The 23,073-nt window shown below is 40.8% G+C and overlaps 1 long non-coding RNA gene across 2 annotated transcripts in view; it reads right to left on the bottom strand.

The window, feature by feature from the left end:
* The window catches only part of LOC136326032 (uncharacterized), a 146,202-nt gene that overhangs the window by 12,783 nt on the left and 110,346 nt on the right, over nucleotides 1-23,073 (bottom strand). For both annotated transcript variants that reach the window (XR_010729374.1, XR_010729375.1), the window contains exons 2-3: nucleotides 8,483-8,566; nucleotides 999-1,455 (exon numbers count right to left, since the gene is read on the bottom strand). This is a non-coding gene — a long non-coding RNA (uncharacterized lncRNA). The remainder of the gene's footprint in view (nucleotides 1-998; nucleotides 1,456-8,482; nucleotides 8,567-23,073) is intronic.

Genomic DNA, 23,073 nt, shown 5'->3' with positions numbered 1-23,073 from the left:
AAAGCTCTTTTCTTTTTAATTTCAGGTGGCTTGCCCTAGAGAACACTAGACCAGATGTTCAATGGACACAAAGGTCATCTCTCTCCGATGCAGGACACTCTGGTTGCCTGATTATTTATAACTTATCCTTCCCATCAGCTGATTTAAAAACAAGCCAGAAAGTGTTCAGGCCAAATGAGGGGAGACTTCAAGGAGACTGAATGTTTTATCTTCTGATAGAGAACCTCCATTTTCACCTTGCCCTTCTCCAGGACAGAGATTGAACATAGTTAAGTTAGTCTTGTGTATTAGGATGGTTTTGTTTAATGTAAACTCCTGAGTGTCCCCTTGTAAAGGATATAAGGAACACTAGCTGGGTACTTAGGAGTCATTCAAACTGAGGAGCTCCTGAAGGATGTCATCTGAGTTGCGCTGTTGTCACTGAAGTCTAGTTTGTACAGTTTTCCCCAACACATAGTAGATATTAGGGGACCATAGACTCTACAAGTGAGTCCACTAAGGTTCATTTTAGGCCTTCTACCTTTAAGAAAGCTTCTAGAAGAAGGAGAATATAGCAGCTGTTCTAACCACCAGAGAGGGTCATTTTGTCAATTTCAAGGTGGACTGTAATTAAGCAAAACTGTTTGGTACCAGCAGGCTTCTCACCTGGTGGCAAAGGGTTTGCTCATCATTTTCAAAGGAGAGCCTGGACCTTTTGTTGGTTGGGGCTTGGATGGGGGAGGTGCCTCAAACCCTTGACACCCCCCCTTGAGGACGGGGAGAATTCGGGCAGGAAGGAGCACAGGGGCCCCGCAAACAGCTCATCAACCCGCCCAATGCTGTTCCTGTTCTGTTCTAGGTTTTGTCCACAAGGAGCTCGGCGCTGTTTGCTCTCTGTGGACAGACTCACACAGTGCTAAGCTGCAGCATCAAACACTTTCTTCATGTAAAATGTTCCTGAAAGAGGAGCCCGCAACACTTGGGGGCAGTTGGATAGATTCAATTTCAAATTTACTCACCTTACCGTATTTCACCAGCACACATACTTGGAGATATTGATGGTTAAGAACAGGAGACTTTTAGTAAAAAAAATAATAATGTCTGCTCCTGTGTCAGTGGCCAAGAACAAAAGCCCAATTCAAACCAGCTAAGAACAGAGGAATGTCTGGGGCCCCATAACCAAAAAGCCCAGAAGACCGCTTCAGGCAGGGATGGTTTGTTTTAGAATTTAACATCTGGAGGACGCTGTTGTTTCCTCTCCACCTCTTGGTCCTGCTTTCCTGGGTGTTGACTTCATTGTCAGGCAGGTCCTCCTCTCAGGGTAGCAAGCTGGCCTGGTCAGCCACAGGCTCAAATGGCTCTTCCAGCAAGGGACACCAGCCAAATGAGAGCACCTCTTTTCCAAAAACTCCAGCAAGAGGATGGAGATGGCAGCGGAGTAGGCAGACGCACAGACGCCCAGCTCTCAACACCAAACTGGAATACAAATCAATTTAGAAAAAATCAGCATGAAAAACCAACACTGAACTGCAAGAACAGCTCTCAAAAACCAAGGAGCAAAGAGGAAGCCACAATAATCCTGGTAAGGAGTGCCTGAATCTCCTCTGCTTACAGGAACGGAAGGGGGGGGGGGGTGAGGCTGAGAGCCCAGAGAGGATTTCACAGAGGAAAAAGAGCAGAAACTACTGCTCACAGCCACTTACCTGGCGACCAGGGAGCAAGGTGGGTTGAAAAGACCAGCTTATCTCCCAAGTGGAAAGGACAGGGAGAGGGACAGACTGTGAGGGGCTAAGGTATGCAAGAAACAAAATGAAAAAGCTGACTCATTCGTGCTGGAGGCGGCCATAGCTGGGGGAGGGACTGAACCTTTCACAAAACAGAGCTGAAGTGCTTCCGGATCAGAGATCTCCGGACATCTATCCAGCTCCAATCAGCGCAACAAGACACAGCTGAAAACAAGAAGTGGGGAGGAGGGGCAGTAACTCAGGTCTCCATGGAGATCTGAGATACACCTCCCCCTACTGAAGCTGAGAAAAAACCCTGCCCCCAGTGAGATTAGTTGGAGGAAGAGACCTTCAGAGTCTCAGGTTACACCCACAGCATTCCTGGATACAGTTTCAAGGAAGCCCCCTGCTGAGATCAGTTAACAAGACTATCACCTGTTAAGAAAACAAACAAATCAAGACTTCAAAGCTGCCCAAATCCGAAAGTGGATTACAAGTAATAGCTGATACCAACCCACGAAGACCTAAAAATAACACAACTGAAAACTGGAGGCAGACAACACCAAGCCTAGACTCAACCAACTCTACAAATAAAATAAAAAAATAAAAAATAAAAAAAAAGAAAATGAGAAGACAAAGGAGTGCAATCCAAATGAAACCACAAGAGACACCTTCAAGAGATGAACTGAGTGATATGGAAATAATCAAACTTCCAGATGCGGAGTTCAAAATAATGATTGTAAGGATGCTTAGGGATCTTAGAACAACAATGGAGGGACAGTTTGAAAACCTAAACAAAGAAATAGCAAGTATAAAAAAGAATCAGTTGGAGACGACAAATACAATATCAGAAATAAAGACCACAATGGAAGGAATTAAAAACAGGATAGATAGAGCAGAGGATCGAATCAGCGAGTTAGAGGACAACTGGAATGAAGGCATGAAAGCAGAGAAGAAAAGAGAAAAAAGACTCAAAAAGTCAGAGGAAACTCTTAGAGAGCTCTGTGACAACATGAAGAGAAATAACATCTGCATCATAGGGGTTCCTGAAGAAGAAGAAAAAGAACAAGGGATAGAGACTTTGTTCAATCATATCATAGCTGAAAACTTCCCTAAATTAATGCAAGACAAACTCTCACAAATCCAAGAAGCACAGAGGACTCCATTAAAGAGAAACCCAAAGAAACCTACACCAAGACACATCATAATTAAAATACCAAAGCTAAGCGATAAAGAGAAAATATTAAAAGCTGCAAGAGAAAAAAAAGTTATCACCTACAAAGGAGCCCCCATAAGGATGACATCTGACTTCTCAACAGAAACACTTGAGGCCAGAAGGGAATGGCAAGAAATATTCAAAGTAATGCAGAACAAGAACCTACAACCAAGACTACTTTATCCAGCAAGGCTATCGTTTAAATTCGAAGGAGAAATAAAAAGCTTCCCAGACAAAAAACAACTCAAGGAATTCATTACAACCAAACCAATGCTGCAGGAAATATTAAGGGGCCTGGTGTAAACAGATAAAGTGGGAAAAGAATACAGAAAAAAAAAAAAAAGGAATACACCTTTAAAGAAGAAAATGGCAATAAACAACTACATATCAATAATAACCTTAAATGTAAATGGATTAAATGATCCAATCAAAAGACATAGGGTAGCTGCGTGGATAAGAAAACAGGACCCATACATATGTTGTCTACAAGAGACACACCTTAGAACAAAAGACACACACAGATTGAAGGTAAAAGGATGGAAAAAAACGTTTCATGCAAACGGAAATGAAAAAAAAGCTGGGGTAGCAATACTTATATCAGACAAATTGGACTTTAAAACAAAGGATATAGTAAGAGATAAAGAAGGCCACTACATAATGATAAAGGGAGTAATCCAACAGGAAGATATAACTATTATAAATATCTATGCACCAAATATAGGAGCACCCAAATATATAAAACAGACTTTGATGGATTTAAAGGGCGATATCAACAGCAATACTATAATAGTAGGGGATTTCAATACCCCACTAACATCACTAGATAGATCCTCAAGAAAGAAAATTAACAAAGAAACAGCAGACTTATTGGAAACACTAGACCAACTCGATTTAATAGATATCTTCAGAACCTTTCACCCTAAAGCAGCAGAATATACATTCTTTTCAAGTGCTCATGGTACATTCTCTAGGATAGACCACATGTTAGGGCACAAAAATGCTCTCAACAAATTTAAGAAGACTGAAATCATATCAAGCACTTTCTCCGATCACAACGGCATGAAACTAGAAATGAATCACAGCAGAAAAGCTCAAAAATTCTCAAACACATGGAAACTAAATAGCAGGCTGTTAAATAATGAATGGATTAAGAATGAGATCAAAGAAGAAATAAAAAAATTCCTAGAAATGAATGACAATGAGCATACAACAACTCAAAATTTATGGGACACAGCGAAAGCAGTGCTGAGAGGGAAGTTCATAGCACTACAGGCACACTTTCAGAAGCTAGAAAAAGCTCAAATAAACAACTTAACCCTGCATCTAAAAGAATTAGAAAAAGAACAGCAAGTAAAGCCCAAATGTAGTAGAAGGAAGGAAATAATAAAGATCAGAGCAGAAATAAATGACATAGAGGCTAAAGAAACAATACAGAGGATCAATGAAACTAGGAGCTGGTTCTTTGAAAAGGTAAACAAGATTGATGAACCTTTAAGTAGACTCACCAGGAAAAAGAGAGAGAGGACTCAAATAAATAAAATTAGAAATGAGAGAGGAGAAATAACAACTGACACAACAGAAATACAAAATATTGTAAGAAAATACTATGAAGAACTGTATGCCAAAAAACTAGACAACCTAGATGAAATGGACAAATTCCTTGAAACATACAATCTTCCAAAAATCAATCTGGAAGAATCAGAAAACCTAAACAGACCGATTACACCAAATGAGATCGAAACAGTTATCAAAAAACTCCCAACAAAGAAAAGTCCGGGGCCCGATGGCTTCACAACGGAATTCTACCAAATATTCAAAGAAGAACTAACTCCTATCCTTCTCAAACTATTTCAAAAAATTCAAGAGGAAGGAAGACTTCCAAACTCCTTTTATGAGGCGAGCATAATTCTGATTCCAAAACCAGGCAAAGACAACACAAAGAAAGAAAATTATAGGCCAATATCTCTGATGAATATAGATGCTAAAATCCTCAACAAAATATTAGCAAACCGGATCCAACAATATATGGAAAAAATCATACACCATGATCAAGTGGGATTTATTCTGGGGAGGCAAGGCTGGTACAATATTCGTAAATCAATCAATGTGATTCATCACATAAACAAAAAGAAGGAGAAAAACCATATGATAATTTCAATAGATGCAGAAAAAGCATTTGATAAAATCCAGCACCCATTCATGATCAAAACTCTCAGCAAAGTGGGAATACAGGGAACATACCTCAACATGATAAAAGCCATCTATGAGAAACCCACAGCCAACATCATACTCAATGGGAAAAAATTGAAAGCAATACCCTTAAGATCAGGAACAAGGCAGGGGTGCCCCCTTTCACCACTCTTATTTAACATAGTCCTGGAAGTCCTAGCCACAGCAATCAGACAAGAAGAAGAAATAAAAGGCATTCAAGTTGGAAAAGAGGAAGTAAAACTATCATTATTTGCAGATGATATGATATTGTATATAGAAAACCCTAAAGTCTCAGTCAAAAAACTACTGGACCTGATAAATAAATTCAGCAAAGTGGCAGGATATAAAATCAATACTCAGAAATCAGAAGCATTTTTATACACCAACAATGAACAGTCAGAAAGAGAAATTAAGGAAACAATCCCCTTCACAATTACAACCAAAAAAATAAAGTACCTAGGAGTAAACTTAACCAAGGAGACTAAAGACTTGTACTTGGAAAATTACAAAACATTGATAAAAGAAATCAAGGAAGATACAAACAAGTGGAAGCATATACTGTGCTCATGGTTAGGAAGAATAAACATCATTAAAATGTCTATATTACCCAAAGCAATCTATAAATTCAATGCAATACCAATTAAAATACCAATGACATACTTCAAAGATATAGAACACATATTCCAAAAATTTATATGGAACCAAAAAAGGACACGAATAGCCTCAGCAATCTTAAAAAAGAAGAATAAAGTGGGAGGTATCACACTTCCTGATATCAAGTTATACTACAAGGCCATTGTACTCAAAACAGCCTGGTACTGGCATAAGAACAGGCATATAGATCAATGGAACAGAACAGAGAACCCAGAAATAAACCCACAGTTCTATGGACAACTGATATTTGACAAAGGAGGTAAGGAAATACAATGGAGTAAAGACAGCCTCTTTAACAAATGGTGTTGGGAAAATTGGACAGCTACCTGCAAAAAAATGAAACTAGATCACCAGCTTACACCACTCACAAAAATAAACTCAAAATGGATAAAAGACTTGAATGTAGGCCGTGAAACTATAAGCATCTTAGAAGAAAACATAGGCAGTAAGCTCTCCGACATCTCTCAGAGCAATATATTTGCTGATTTATCTCCACGGGGAAGTGAAATAAAAGACAGGATAAACAAATGGGACTATATCAAACTAAAAAGCTTTTGCACAGCTAAAGACAATAAGAACAGAATAAATAGACAAACTACACAATGGGAGAACATATTTGACAATACGTCTGATAAGGGGTTAATAACCAAAATTTATAAAGAACTTGTAAAACTCAACACCAGGAAGACAAACAACCCAATCCAAAAATGGGCAAAAGAGATGAATAGACACTTCTCCAAAGAGGACATACAGATGGCCAATAGGCATATGAAAAAATGCTCAACATCACTAATCATTAGAGAAATGCAAATTAAAACCACAATGAGATATGACCTTACACCAGTCAGAATGGCGCTTATCAACAAAACAACACAGAATAAGTGCTGGCGAGGATGTGGAGAAAAGGGAACCCTCCTGCACTGCTGGTGGGAATGCAGACTGGTGCAGCCACTGTGGAAAACAGTATGGAGATTCCTCAAAAAACTGAAAATCGAACTGCCTTTTGACCCAGCTATCCCACTTTTAGGAATATACCCCAAGGACACCATAGAACGGCTCGAAAAGGAGAAATGCACCCGCATGTTTGTGGCAGCATTGTTCACAATAGCGAAGATCTGGAAACAGCCCAAGTGTCCGTCAGAGGATGAGTGGATTAAAAAACTTTGGTACATATATACTATGGAATACTACTCAGCCATAAGAAATGATGACATCGGATCATTTACAATAACATGGATGGACCTTGACAACATTATACGGAGTGAAATAAGTAAATCAGAAAAAAAACTAAGATGAATCCATACATAGAAGGGACATAAAAATGAGACTCAGAGACATGAACAAGAATGTGATGGCAACAGGGGCGGGGGGTTGGGAGAGGGGGATGGGGTGAAGAAGGAGAGAGGGGTTAGGGGAGGGGAGGGGCATAAAGAAAACCAGATAGAAGGTGACAGAAGACAATTTAACTTTGCGGGAGGGGTATATAGCACAATCAAATGTCAAAATAATCTAGAGATATTTTCTCTCAACGTATGTACCCTGATTTATCAATGTCACTGCATTAAATTTAATAAAAAAAAAAATCAAAAAAAAAAACAAACAAACAAAAAAACAAAACTCCAGCAAAAGTCTAGGCCCCGACATGGCTCAGTCTGTCTTGGGACATGTGCCCCTCTAAAATCTGACACTGTAATCAGGCCACAACCACTACCACAAAGCCTACAGGAAGAGAGAGGCCATCATGTGGATGCACAGAGCTAGAACAAGGAAGGGCTGGCCTCAAGAAAGAGAAAAAGAAGATGGAAGGGAAAAATAAAAACAGCCCTGGAAGAAGAAGAGATGCTAGATGTACAGAAATCCTTTTTGTTTCTTATGAGTTATAAAGCACTTACCACAGTGCTTGGAAAATAAAAAAAAAAAAACTATAAAAGGACTAGCTAACAGAAATAATAAGCATAATAATGGTGATCATAATGACAGTATTTCTGAGCCCCAAACTGATGATGATGTAGATGAAGATAAAAGATTATTGGAACAACTTATTTGGCCTATTTAGCTACAGGCTTGGATATAAATGATGTCGGTGCTGTGTGATTATTAATGAGAACTAATGGAAGGCGAAGAAAAGGTATTCAGTGAGTCAAGAAAACTGACATGCTGGCATCATAAATAATTTTGTGTTCTAGGAAATGAATGGAATTTTACTTTATAAAATTTCTTGTCTACAGCACAAAATTTGACGCTTGATCATGCTATTCGTATTGTGCCCTCTGTATTTTTCATGGTATATATTTCCTTTTCCATGTTGACCCTGCTCTGATGTTTACATTTGGTGACTCTGAACTAATTGTGCGGCTTTTTAAACATGTGATGTTTTCTCTTCTCTTTGCAGATCCCACCTCTTGAATATGGAGCAGGACCCTGTACCCTGCCAGCCCTGTCCTCCCTCTGCTGTCCACCTGGCGACCTTCCTTTTGTCCTATTCATCTGTTGTCTCCTCCAAAGAGCCTGCCTTCCATGACCCTAAAAGTTCGAACAAGTGCTCCTATCATTTTCCAGAACCTCTTCAGAAATCCAATTCTTTGTGACTGTTATCAAGACAAAATCTTCAACAAGCCTTTGATCTACTTAGCAAGTCAAAGACAACTAACAGGAAAAAATTAAAGAGCAATTGAATCCTAAATGATGTTGTACTCACTGAAAGTACATGGGGAGTTCAGCAACAGGGGGAACTCAGGCAGGCTTCAGGGAGCAGTGTGTTTTTTATAACAGAGCACGGGACCTAGAAAAGACAGAAAATAGCCGAGGTCAGTGCTTAGCAAACAGAATCATTTGGAGCAGAGGTCAGGAACCTGTGGCTCGCGAGCCAGATGTGGCTCTTTTGATGGCTGCATCTGGCTCACAGACAAATCTTTAATAATAAAAATAATAACGTTAAAAATATAAAACATTCTCATGTATTACAATCCATTCATTTCCTACCGCTCATGTTCATGGTTGCGGGTGGCTGGAGCCAATCACAGCTGTCCTCTGGGACAACACCACATTTTTATTGGAAAATGCGTAATGTACATGGGTCATTGTGAGGTCAGGAAGTAAACTTCCCTCCTTTTAATCAAGTAGTCAGCTAGCTAATTGCAGAAACCCTTTTGACGAAGAAAATGACTAAAAGAAAAAAAGATGAGGAGTATCGTACTTTTCAGCAGGAATGGACAGAGGAATTCACCTTGTGGAGAGAGCAGGTTCTACAGTGTGTCTAATATGCAATGATAAAATCGCATCGATGAAACAGTCAAATATAAAGCGGCACTTTGACATACTACATTTGCATCGAAATATCCAGCGGGGGACAGCAGAAAGAAAGCATGTCAAGAGCTACTATGCAGAGTGCAAGCTAGTCAGCAGCAACTCCGTGTTTGGACCCAACAAGGTGACTGGAATTCGGCTGGCTTTGCTGGTGCTTTAGCAATTGTGAGAAACAGAAAGCCATTCACAGATGGGGAGTATGCCAAAACATTCATGCTTGATGTTGCCAATGAACTTTTTGATGACTTTTCGGATAAAGACAAGATAATCAAATGAATAAAAGACATGCCTCTGTCAGCAAGAACTGTTCACAATTATACCATCAAGATGGCAGATCAAATTGAGGCAACACAAGTGAAGGACATACATGCAGCACCATTCTTTTCTCTCGCTTTGGATGAGTCAACAAATGTAAGTCATTTATCCCAGTTCAGCATGATTGCAAGGTATGCTGTCGGTGACACACTATGTGAGGAAAGCCTTGCTGTTTTGCCTATGAAAGAGACAACAAGAGGGGAGGATTTATTCAAGTCTTTCACTGAGTGTGCTAAAGAAAAAAATCTACTGATGGATAAACTTATTTCGGTGTATACTGATGGTGTGCCATGCATAGTGGGGAAAAACAGGATTCGTAGCGCTTCTTTATGAACATGAAAAGAGACCCATCCTAAGTTTTCACTGCATCCTACATCAGGAGGTGCTTTGTGCTCAGATGTGTGGCGAGCAGCTTGGTGAGGTGATGTCGCTGGTCATTTGGGTGGTCAACTTTATTGTTGCCTGAGCTTTAAATGATCGCTAGTTTAAAACACTGCTGGATGAAGTTGGGAATAATTATCCCGGTCTGCTTCTGCACAGCAAGGTGCTCAGCCATTTCGCTGCTTGTCTGAACAAAATTCAAACTTTTCTTGAAATGAAAAACGTCGAGCATCCTGAGTCAGCTAACACTGAGTGGCTCCTGAAGTTCTACTATCTCGTGGATATGACTGAACATCTCAACCAGCTCAATGTGAAAATGCAAGGCGTTGGAAATACAGTCTTATCCCTTCAACAAGCAGTGTTTGCATTTGAAAACAAGCTGGAACTCTTCATCACCGACATTGAAACAGGTCATTTAATACACTTTGAAAAACTGGGAGAGTTTAAAGATGCATGCACAGCAAGTGACCCTACTCAACATCTTGATCTCCAGTAGCTAGTGGGCTTCACATCTAATCTTCTGCAGTCATTCAAAGTGTGCTTTGGAGAATTCCGTGAGCACACTCGTCTTTTTAAGTTCATCACCCATCCACACGAGTGTGCAGTGGACAGCGCCAACCTGAGTTACATCTCCGGTGTCTCTGTCAGAGATTTTGAGCTACAAGCTGCTGACCTGAAGGCCTCAGACATGTGGGTGAATAAATTCAAGTGACTAAATGAAGATTTGGAAAGACTTACATGACAGCAAGCAGAGTTGGCAAGCAAATACAAGTGGGGAGGAATGAAAAAACTTCAACCTGCGGACCAGCTGATTGTCAAAACTTGGAACGCACTTCCTGTCACATACCACACACTGCAGCGTGTGAGTATTGCTGTACTGACAATGTTTGACTCTACGTATGCATGTGAGCAGTATTTCTCACATCTAAAGAACTTTAAGACCAACCTACGATCATGTTTAACGGATGGAAGTCTCAATGCCTGCATGAAGCTTAACCTCACCCCGTATCAACCAGACTACAAAGCCATCAGCAAAACTATGCAGCACCAGAAGTCGCATTAATGGTAAGAAGTACTTTTATTCATCATTGGTTAGCAACAACATAACAATGTTATTAAAAAGAATTCAGAGACTTATTGTACTTTAAAAGTGTTGGTCTTATATAAAATGCACACATTTATTTGTATTTAGTGTTAAACATATTGTATGGCTCTCACAGAGTTACATTTTAAAATACGTGGTGTTCATGGCTCTCTCAGCCAAAAAGGTTCCCGATCCCTGATTTGGAGGAATGCCTGAGGGATGGGGGGTTGGGAAGGGCTAAGTATGAACTGACTCTGAACACACAGGACCGAGTAGATTATTATCGCCTCTAGTTTGAATCTCTCACAAAATGACAGGAGTCACACAATCCCTGATTTAAAGAAGTGGTAAAGAAGCACCTTTCTTAAAAAAGAAGGGACTTGAGTTTTGGAGCAGTGCAAGCCAGGGAAGTAAGAAAGAATTGCATCTACAGAGACTCTTCTAGAATCTCTCAGAACAAATAAACAGCTCACGATAATTAGAGGATATTTCAAAATTAATATGAAGCGATAAAAATATCCTCTAATTTTTGTGAGCAGTGTATATCATGCCAAAGCCTGAGGTTGACTGCAATGGACTCTGTTTTAAAGAAGTATTATTTTTATGCTTTAAATTTTTATCAGGGGCTGAGAAATCTTATAGTTCTCACCCAAATAGCATGTCTTAGACACGTCTGGGATGTATTTCCTATGAGACAGAAAACAATGCATGAGTAGCATGAACCTAACAAAGAGTTTTGGGTGATCTATTGTTTAGCAAATCATTGGTCTGCGTACATGGGTCATAGTGAAATAATTCATCCACAGGAACTTAAGACGCTCTGGGAACAGTCCCCGAGTGTTGTACCCAGGGAACCTAATCACGAAACTTGAAGCAACTCTGTAAGAAGAACAGGAAAACAACACAAGCTGTTATCTTTTATTGAGCCTATTTTTCTCCTAGAGAATGCTGAGAAAACAAAGGACATCTTGTTTGAAGTTTGTTTCTGCCTTCTTCAAGTTTGAGGGGGAAAAAATTCCTTTGAAGTCCTTACAGATTAAACATTACTGAAGACTATTTCTTCCTCCATATCAGAAATATTTACTAGTTCTATAATTGGACAACTCTGCCTTTCCAAAAAAAAAAAGTTTTATTTAATTAGCGTCTAGCTGTGCAAGGAGCTAAGCATCACAGAGGATATAAGAGACAGCAACATCACCTGGGTACTGGCTGGAAATGCAGATTCCCAGGCCTGGCCGCAGCCCAATCCTTCAGAATCTGCATTTTAGCAATCGCCACAGGTGTTCTGCAGGAGCATGAAAGTTTGAGAAGCAATGTAACGGCTCTCCATTGGGATCACATGGGTTTGCTGGTGTTTCTAATGCTGTCGCCCGGAACCCAGTCCCAGAAATTTTTATCAGATTTGTATGGGGTGCATCCTGGGTATCAGGATTTTTCTGAAGATCCTAGGTGATTCTCAGGTGCAACAGAGCTGGAGAACCAGTTCCCAGGAGTCACTGCCCCAGTGGTTTAGATCTTGGTGCAGCGTGGGGTGTCTCTAAAATACAGCCTCTGATTCTCTAGGTCTGGGTGAGTTCCGAGGATCTGCATTTCTAACCAGTTCCCAGGTGGGGTGATGGGATTTTATTTTGCTTGTATCTTTCTCCACCATATCAAGCTGTGGGCACAAGTAATAATAATTAAATAATTTTCAAAGGGCCCACCTAGTTTTTCCAATATAAATATAACTGTACTGATGGTTATTTTTCAAATATTTTTTTAAAGGGCAGCAGAAACTCAGACTCCTAAGAAATTATAAGAAAGAAAATGAATGCTAATGTCAATGTTAGGATGACATGAGTTGACATGGGTCCCCCAGAAAAGACCTGTTGAGGTCCTAACTTGGGAACCTTAGCACTGATTTGAAAACAGATGCAACCGCAGGTGTCATCAGTTAACATGAGGTCATACTGGAGCAGAGTGGGTCCTTAATCCAATATGGCCTGTGTCCATATAAGAAGAGAAGAGAAACAGAGAGAGACACACAGGGCCATGTGACCATGAGGCAGAGATTGCAGCAATGCATTTATTTATAAGCCAGAGAAGGCGAGGACTGCTGGCAGCTGCTCGAAGCTAGAGAGAAACAAGAAAGGCCTCTCCCCCAGAGCCCTCGTGGGGACATGGCCCGACCAACAACGCCTTGAGTTTATCTGACCTTAACCAAAAGGCCAAGAAGCAATAATGCTTTGATTTCAAACTTCTAGCTTCCAGAACTGTGACAGAAATAATTTCTGTTGTTTTAAGCCAGCCAGTTTGTGGTAATTCATGCGGCGGCCCTAGGAAACTGATGCAGAGCCTATCTCCTCAAGACTTCCTGCGCAGACTGACGTTTCTCTTTGGTCTGTGTCCAGATCCTGTGGGCTGCTGTTTATCTACAAGCACTAAATTGAGAGCCTTGGCTGGGTAGCTCAGTTGGTTAGAGTGTTGTCTTGATATGCCAAGGCTACAGGTCCAACTTTTGGTCAGGGCATATATAAGAATTAAAAAAACAAAACAAAACAAAAAAACCTAAATCAATTGGCCAACGGCTGCTTCAAATTTGGCTCATCGTTTACTGTGTTACATACAATATGGAAAAGAATTAAAAGGGAAGAGAAGATGCAAGTTAATGGAAAGAAAAAGCAAAGGAAAGAGAAAGACTTAAAAAAGAATATGCAGACACAGAGCTTAGTAGGAATAATCTTAAATGTGAAGAAAAGCACAAAAGGTCTCAGAAATAAAATTATCCCTTAAAGGGATCATCCTGACCTAGATTTAAACCCCAGAAACACCTGTGTGATTTGAAAGCAGTCTCTTTATGTTCCTGAATCTGTATAATGGGGACACCAATGAGAGTACTTTTCTTTCGAGGTCAGTGTTCAGCAGCCTGTTGAAAATATTCGGCGAATAATAACTATTTAAGAAACTCTTCTCTAGCCCCCCCCCCAATTCATCACAAAATTAGTACATTTATTTATAAGTTCAGCTAAATGTCACCTTTACCCCAAGTCGGGTCTGGAGAGAAAAACACAGAATTGGTCAAACAGCAGCCAACACCACAGAGGAGAGGGCCCCCCTCCCCAGGATCTGTTAGGGGCCATTGTGGTCAGACCCAGGATACAGGGCACTGCTGGGAGGAAAGGCCTAGGGGGACATGGAGGGGTAGGGAGATAGTGACACTGAGAACAAGCCTCCCTTCACAATCTCCCCATGGGTCAGTCCTGAGTAAATAAAATGGTTTTCCTTTCAGTTATTAGAAACATGTCTGATCCCATTTCTAAATCATTCCTCAGATGTTATGTCTGAGCAAAGACCACAACTGATGAAAACTTTATTGTGGATATCTTTATTATATGCGGCTTAAGTGTCTGTTTGTCGCCAATAGCTTATTGGTTGCTTGCATAACTGTACTAGCCAATGGGGTGAAGTTGCCATGCTGAATGCAAATTGAACGGGTCAGGGGGAAGGTGAACATTTGTTTGCATTGGCAATCATCTGCTTTTGAAACAATTTAAGGCTGAACGCAAATTGAGCGTGTCGGGGGGAAGGTGAACATTTGTTTGCATTGGCAATCATCTGTTTTACATAAAAACTATGTCTTAACGTAATTTCTTTTAAGAATGCCTCCTAGAAAATACAGCACTGAAGAGGAGAGAAAAGGAGCTAAAGCTGCACAAAAACAGCTTTCTCAACAAAAAGAAACCACTGAGCAGAGAAAGACAAGGTTTGCTTCAGTCGTAGAGCAAATGCATCTTTCTCAGCAAAATGAGACTAATGAGCATAGAGAAACAAGGCTTGCCTCAGATGCAAGACAAAAAAGCCTGTCTCAACAAAATGAGTCCCTTGAACAAAGGCAGGAGAGGAATGCAAAAAAACGACAGAGTAATGCTGACCGAAACGCAAAAAGGATTAAAACAGTTTCAAACGGAGAAACTTTAATTTTTGAGCATTCCTCTGGTGACATGAATATTAAATGTGAACACTGTCAGTCCTTAAACTTCAAGTTAGAAACTAATCGATTTGACGGCAAGAAAGGATTTTCTCAATGTTGCAAGTATGGAAACATTGTAGTTCCACTAATTGAAATGTTGTGTATAAAGAGATCTTTGACATGTGAATTAACATTTTATTATTTAAATCACCTTTATTTATTGAGCTAGCGGTGGCTCTTAAGAAATGTACCGCAATTAAGCAAGTAGAGGGGGAAACCCCGTGGGGCACTAAGCAAAGGGGCGTCCTCGCCGCCTGCCCTGGGTAATTCAGTTTGAATTAGCAGACACCTTTGCACAAATCATTTTAATTACAATTTATAATATCTAGAACAGCGGTCATTTCGTATGACCACCGGGCTTTCTAGTATATATATATATCATGGTTATTGGACCAGAAGAGAAAAAAAGCAGTGAAGTTTATCCTACTGGAGACAAAAGTGGGAAGCTTATTATCAATAAGGAGTCAACATAACTTACTCCTCTAGTTTTGTTTTCTCTGTTAGAAGAATTTCTAACCTACCACCAATCAGGCAAATAACTATAATATAAATATATACTTTAACTTTAAAAATTTTCCAAAATTATTTAATTTCCTGGGTAATAGGAAGAATATAGCCTATTTACTAGATTAAGGAGAAATTTCTTTTCTTGAGACATTTGCTTATAACAGTATGCTATAGACTGCATGTGACCTGCCCAAAATTCATATGTTAAATCTTAACTCCCAATGTGATGATATTAGAAGGTGATTTGGGGGCCATGATTAAGTCATGAGGGTGGAGCCCTCAAGAATGGGATTAGTGCTCTTATAAGAAGAGACACATGAGCTTGCTTTGCTCTCTGCTCTCTGCCACATGAGGGCACAAGATGAAGAGAAAATATAGTCTATGAACCTGGAAGCAGGACCTCACCAGACTGAAACTGTAGGCACCTTGACCTTGGACTTCCCAGACTTCAGAACAGTGAGAAATAAATGTATGTTATTTAAGCAACCCAGCCTATGGTATTCTACTATGGCAGCTGAAATGGACTAAGACACTGTTATCATATTCTTTCTGTTTTATTATAATTTATCTCTGTACATACCTGACTACCTTTGAAATCCTGAAGGACAGAGGTTATCTAATTCAAGTACTTGAATTAGAGGGGCACTGCTGGGAGGAAAGGACCCTCTAGTTCCTTAATAAATGTTGAATTAACTCTTACAAATCTATGGAGTAGACCTTAATATGCTCTGGCAAATGCTAACAGAAGACAGCTGATACAGAGGACAAATATTTGTCAGTGTTATAGTCTCCAATCATTTAAAGACTGCCTCTTTGTACAGACTTAGATACTCCCTTCTCCAAGTCCCTGGCAAAGCTAGATACTCACCACCCAATCACATTCCAAATTGGACCATCATGACACTGATAAGCAGGGGTCCCACCAGGCTGGCGGCAGAGGAAGCCCTGACTGAAATCCACCCAGTGTCCAAGGAGAGCAGTGCCGCCAGCATCACATGCCCCACAGGGTCCAGAGGTCAGCAAAGGCTGCAGCAGCAGCCTCACAGGACTGGTTGGGGAGTGCGATGCTGTCCCCTGCTCGGCGTCCCCCGCTCCCAGACCCTCTCTGATCCTGGATGCAGTGCCACCAGCATCACATACCCCACAGGGTCCAGAGGTCAGCAAAGGCTGCAGCAGCAGCCTCACAGGACTGGTTGGTGAGTGCGATGCTGTCCCCTGCTCAGCGTCCCCCGCTCCCAGACCCTCTCTGATCCTGGATCTCCAGCCTCCCTGCAGATGGTAAGCTTCCCAGTATCTTTTAAATCTCTTTTCTGCTTTAATCATCCGGGGTTCACTTCTGTACCCATAACTAAGAATCTGCTGAGTCCAGTTGGCCTCCACCACTAATCAACAGACCAACAGTCTCGCCTAAATACTCTGGGGTTAATTAGATTATCTGTTTGTAAACATGACCATTTTTGACTCTGTGTCTAGACTCTCTTCCTGTTCTAAAATCCTTTGATTCCATTAGAGTAGTTAGGTGAGGGTTTTAAATATTATGTTAAGCCAATGCCTGTGCTTCTCATTCATTTATCAACAGATGTGTATGTGTGCCTTCTAGATGGATAGATTGTGTCTTCTACGAACTCTGGTCAGTAAGGGTCTTCTGGACTTTTGGTGTCATTAATTTTGGGGGGCCATCACTGAGAACTGTTCAAGCTCTATTGCCCATCAGCTGACTGTTTGTCATAAACTCATGACTACGTCACTGAGCGGTGGAAGAAAAGATGTTCTTTGAATCCAACTTAATCATGAGCTGTAGAGCTATTTGGTTAAGTGCTCTCATGCAATTTAAGTCTGCTGACTGTGTTCCCTTTTTACTCATGACTGTCACATGAATTAGAAGAAGTTGTTCTTGTCCAAGAAAGAAAGGCACTGGCAATTCAGTAGCACGGTTGCTGGGGTCCTTTTAAAAGCAGTTAGTTATATGAAAGGAAAATCCAGAGAAGCCAAATTGCCCAGGGCTGGTTACCTGCCATCCAGCTGACTGCGGGTATCTTGTTTCTGGTCTTGACTGCAAACAGAGGGCTCGTGCACTTTCACACTTACTGGGAAAAGGCACCAATTTTCTTTTCACTTACACGTAAGTTTATCTCTTCCAGATGAGATTCAGAAAGATTAGCATGAAATCATTGCCCTTTCTTCTATTTCTCTGACCTAGAAACCATTCCAGGGGTCTGGTAAGAGCAGTTCCTTTGCGGTCTGACATGGAGAAGCTGTCTCTGAAGGGTTATTATGAGGGCCAAGCTGTTCTCCAGCTTTCATGGGGAGTGAATTATATCTTGTGACCCGTAATGAATCCAAAGTAGCTTCAAGAAGGCAGAAGCCACACATTCTAAATTCCATGTTTTCTCAAACATTTTTGTTTGCAGAGAAGAATATTTTTCATTATAAAACATTTTAAAACTGCAATCCCCCCTTTTACCATTTTTAACAGAGAGTTGAAAGAAAGTATGTGAAGTACAATAAGCTGATCTATTATGATCCCCATCCTCAGAGTCCAAAGAACACACCAGCAAGGTCTGTATGACAATGACATCTAGTTGACAACAAATAATGGCATGTCCATCTTACTTCAACAAGTCCTTCTTACAGCCAGGCAGGCATCTGCAGCTATGGACTAGCTTTCTGATATGAAGCATAACCAGTAGAGTTAGGATTTGAAGTCTGTTCACTCCTGGAGTTCAAGCCATAAATACTTCTGGGAAGAAGAGCTTGGCAGCTGCGGGAGCTCACCCCCCGTCCCCCCCGAGTCTCTGGGAGTAGAGTGGCCAGAGGGCAGAGGGGCAGAAATTAGGGGCAGAAGTGGAATGCTGATCAGCCTACCTGCCATTCTTGTTCCCTCTGGTAGTCAGTACCCCCAGAGCTTTTTTTTTTTATTATTTTTATTTTTTTCTGAAGTAAGAAGCAAGGAGGCAGGGAGACAGACTCCCACATGCGCCCAACTGGGATCCGCCTGGCAAGCCCACCAGGAGGGGAATGCTCTGCCCATCTGGGGCGTCACTCCATTGCAACAGAAGCCATTCTAGCACCTGAGGTGGAGGCCATGGAGCCATCCTCAGCGCCCGGGCCAACTTTGTTCCAATGGAGCCTTGACTGCGGGAGGGGAAGAGAGAGATAGAAAGGAGAGGGGGAAAAGTGGAGAAGCAGATGGTCACTTCTCCTGTGTGCCCTGGCTGGGAATCGGTCCTGGGACTTCCACACACACTGGGCCAACGTTCTACCACTGAGCAAACCGGCCAAGCCCCCCCCCCAGAGCTTTTTAAAAGGATGTTTTATCTACCTGAGTAAGAATTACACAAGAGTGACTTTTATTCGTTGTCTCAAAACTTAGTGTATAGAAAATGCACAATGACTAGAACTGGGAAATTGAACAGAAAAAAATAGAAATAAAATAATTTTAGGTGTAGGAGACTTATTTTGCAACCAAATAGGAATCTGTGGAAATATTAGACACTTGAATACTTGGGTCAATAACTCTTAAACTATATTTACAATTTATCTGAATAGAAGCCATGCCAACCTTTCTATAATTCTGCAATAATAATTAGATATATCTGTCATCCAGGGCACAGCCCACTGCTCTTAGGTTATACTCTTTGTGTTGTTCCTCAGAGTTGTCTACTATAATGATTATCTAACCAGACATTTCTCCAACGGAGGCCGTTGTTCAATGAATGGCCAAAATTAGTCCTTTAGTCTGCGGGTATGGAAAATACTGGTTTTATTTTATGGCACCAATTTGCAATGTGAGAATCACCTTCAGCAACAATCATTTGTTGAGCATCAAAAAGGTTCAAAATGCAGCGGAAAGAACGTGGGTTCTGGATCAGACAAACCCAGGCCTGAATCCCAGCCTCACTATTCATTAACTTATCTGTGTCTCTTCTCTTTTTATCTCTGCAATGGTGTGGTAGGCAGCCTCTAAGATAGCCCCCGGTGGTGGCTTCCCGGTGGTCATGCCCTTGTGTAGTCTCCTTCCATTATGGGCTGGTTGGAGTTAGTCTATTGCTTCTAATAAATGGAATATAGACTGTGGCAAAAGATAATCACTGGCAAGATTAGGTTAAAGATAAGAGTTGCCATATTCTCTGTCTCTTTCTGTCTATGACAAATAGCCAGTGACAATCAGGCCTACCAGCAGCCATGTGAGGTGGAAGCACATTTAACTGGCAGCTTGGAAGTGCACCCTCCCCAGGTGATTCCTGGGAAACCGCACCATCAGATGAGTGAGGGAGCCGGAAGCAGAGGAGCCCTAGCCATGCCCACACACACTCAGACTGAAACAAATGTGTGTTGTTTTAAACTACTAAGTTTTTTTTTGTGTGTGTGTGTGGGGGGGTGTTACACAGCAATAGATAACTAATGCAAATGGAAACAATAACACCCCTATTCCAAGGCTGCTGTGAAGTTTAGAGATGGTGTAGACATTGTGTCTGTCACATAAGACTCTCTTCATTAAACTGCAGCTCTGACACTTACAAGTGCCTCCTCCACATGGGGAAATACTCTCTGCATCACATACACATGTATATTTTGTAATGCAATATGAGGTAGAGGGAAAAAAATGGTTCCCTGCTGCCTCAAATTAAAAGTAATTTGAAAAAAAAAAAAAAGTAATTTGAACCCTGGCTGGGAGCATCAGCCCGGCGTATGGACGAACTGTGTTCGATTCCCAGTCAGGACACACAGGAGAAGTGACTGTATGCTTCTCTTCCCCTCCTTCTTTCCCTTCTCTCCCTCTTCCCCTCCTGCAGCTAGTGTCTTGATTGGTTTGAGCATGGCCCCAGTACTGAGAATAGCTCAGCTGGTCCAAGCATTGGCCTCGGGTATTAAAAATAGCTCAGTACTCAAGCATTGGCTCCAGATGGGGTTGCCAAGTGGATCCCAGTCAGGGCACATGTAGGAGTCTGTCTCACTATCACCCCTCCTCTCATTTAAAAAAAGAAAAAAAGAAGTAATTTGAAAAAAAGAGATAATTGAGTTGTGTGGATGTTGGAGTCAAGGCTGACTTTGAGAAGTATAGACTTCACTGAGGCAATAAAGGAAGAAAGTAGTATAATCTAACAGGGTGATATGGAGACTGGACATGTCCAGTATGGACTAGGATTTAATGCCTTAAGAATAAGAGCCTCAAATTCTCTTCACCACCTTCACGACCCTTCAGGGCACATTATCAAACCTTTAATGCAATCCTTGAAAATATTAATAATAAAAGAGTTAATCATGTTTTATTTGGGTAAAAAAAAAATTAAATTTGTTAAAGTGAGACTGAAAAGGAACAGTAAAAATGTGAAGAGGGCTCCCCAGAAAGGCAGCGTAGCATCAGGGAAAAGACCCTGAAGTCAGAATTAGGAGCTTCAGTTCTGGGATTTGGTTTGTTTTCATTGTTCAAAACATGTATTGAGTGCCTACCATATGGCCAACGCTTTCCAACTCTGTAGTCAGAAAACTATATGCCAAACGCTTTTCCAACCCTAGTCGCTGGGATAGAGTTGTGGGGAACACAGACATAATCATCGCCTTCTAGTGGGACATGAAAAACATACATATTTGATGACAGTGATAATCAGCACCACAAGGAGAAGAACAGAGAATAATTAGAAAATGCAGAAGGGGCCTGCACTGCATGGGAGGGCGTAGGGAAAGCTTCTCTTGAGGAAGTGACATTTAAACTTGAATGAGAGCTGTGCACGGGTTAGCCAGCCAACCGAGTAATGAAGATCTGGGGGTGAGGGAGAGACTGCTTCAATCAGAGAGAACAGTATAGGGAAGGCTTTACAGCAAGAACAAGCGTGGCATGTCTGAGCAATAGAGGTGCGCAGGGCTAGAATATGGTCGGCAAAATGAAGAGTGGGGGTTCAAGAGGTAAACAGGCCCAGATCGCACAGACTTGTGGGTACGTTAGAAAGCAGGTTATTGTGGCACTGATGGATTCTAAGCACAAGGATGAAATTTACTTTGAATAAATGATCACTCTGGCTGGTATCTCTAGAGGCTTAAATAAATGGAAAGGGGCTGTTCCTTTTTAAAGATTATTCTCATTTTAATGTATTTGATCAAATCAAGGCTATTTGATCCTCCAACTTAAGAACTATAAATTTCTTAAAAGTAAAATAAAAATACATTCTTTTTTTTTTCTTGAGAAGAAGTCACAATTTCAGGTTATTTGAAAAAGAAACATGTTTTGAAAGAATTAACCTAAGTGTAGTCATTCAAAACTAAAGAGACTTAAACCTTTAAGTTAATTAACAAACTGGTTGATTTTTAGAGGAACTATTTGAAAGGCCTAACCTGGAGCAAGTCTTGAATAGAACAAATTCATCATCAAAGGAGCCACCACACGAGGGCATACTAACAAGACAGCCTGTGTTTAAAAGAGAAAGGAGAGACGACAAATAAAAAATTAAAAAGTGTGCAAATGAAAGCAAAAATGCAAATCCCAGGATCATGGAACAGGAGGGCAACCCTTGAAGCCTGCTCCCCAATGCTCCCAATGCAGTTCATGATCCATGCCACAAAAAGGGTGACATCATCAAAAACTAACAAAATGATAGCTCTTTGCTGCCTCAAGTACACTCAAGGGCTGCTCATTATCTGAGGGATAAATACAGATTTCTTAACTTAATATACAACGTTCCTTTCAAACCTCATTTTGTGCCATTTCTTAACAAATATCCTTTATTCCAGTCACAAATGATTTCCAACTTGGATTCACCTGCAGAACTCTAAAAAATTACTGCCCGGACCTTCCTTTGGACTGATTCAATCTCCCCAGACATCATTCAGGTACTTCCAACGTGCAGCAAAGATAGAGACCCTCTGGACTAATCGAGCTGAAATCTCTGGTTCGGGGCTCCAGGATAACAAGGCTGTGCTGATTCTCCTCTCTCAAATAAATAACAGTTTACCATTTAACTTGGGTTAATTTTTTTCCTGTATGGTATTTTCCCCCCCTAAATTATCTTAAAGGCTTTGTGCAGAGGATTAAGTCACAGAACACAGATTAGCCTCTCATTTGGGAACAAATTGTTTTCCAATCAAGTCACATTCTTTCTGTTTCCACACCCAGATGGGTTCAGTAGGGCAGAAATAACAACAGAGCCCTGAGTAGCCCTTGTTTACTTTGCTTCCTGTCAGCATGTACAGAGTTATCAGGTGTCTGTTAAATTTAGATTTAGGAAAATGACTCTTATTCCCTTGCCAAATTAGTCAATTAACACGGGAACCTGACACCAGGACATAGCATTTCAAACAGGGTTCATGGCCCCGGCTGGATAGTTCAGTTGGGTAGAGCACTATCAGGACGCACCAAGGTTGCAGGTTTGATCCCCAATCAGGGCACACACAAGAATCAACCAATGGATGAATAAATAAGTGGAACAAGTCAATGTTTCTCTTTCTCTCTTTCTCTCTCTCCCTCTCTAAACTCAATAAATTTTAAAAATGTTTAAAAAAAAATTGAGTTCATGAACCCAACATTCTCTTCCTCACAACTTCTATCCTCCTTTTTCCTTTTTTTTTTTTTTTTTTTTTTTTTTAGTTAGAAAGACAGAAAGAAATGAAAAGTGAGGGGGGGCGTAGAGGAGAAGAAATGAAGGAAGGTAAAAAAGCTGCTTTCTTGGAAGCAAGAGCTAATGGCCAAAGA

The sequence above is a fragment of the Saccopteryx bilineata genome, chromosome 2, assembly GCF_036850765.1.
Source record: "Saccopteryx bilineata isolate mSacBil1 chromosome 2, mSacBil1_pri_phased_curated, whole genome shotgun sequence".
NCBI lineage: Eukaryota > Metazoa > Chordata > Mammalia > Chiroptera > Emballonuridae > Saccopteryx > Saccopteryx bilineata.
Note: the sequence above shows the minus strand (reverse complement) of the source record. Positions and strands in the feature narration are given on the sequence as shown.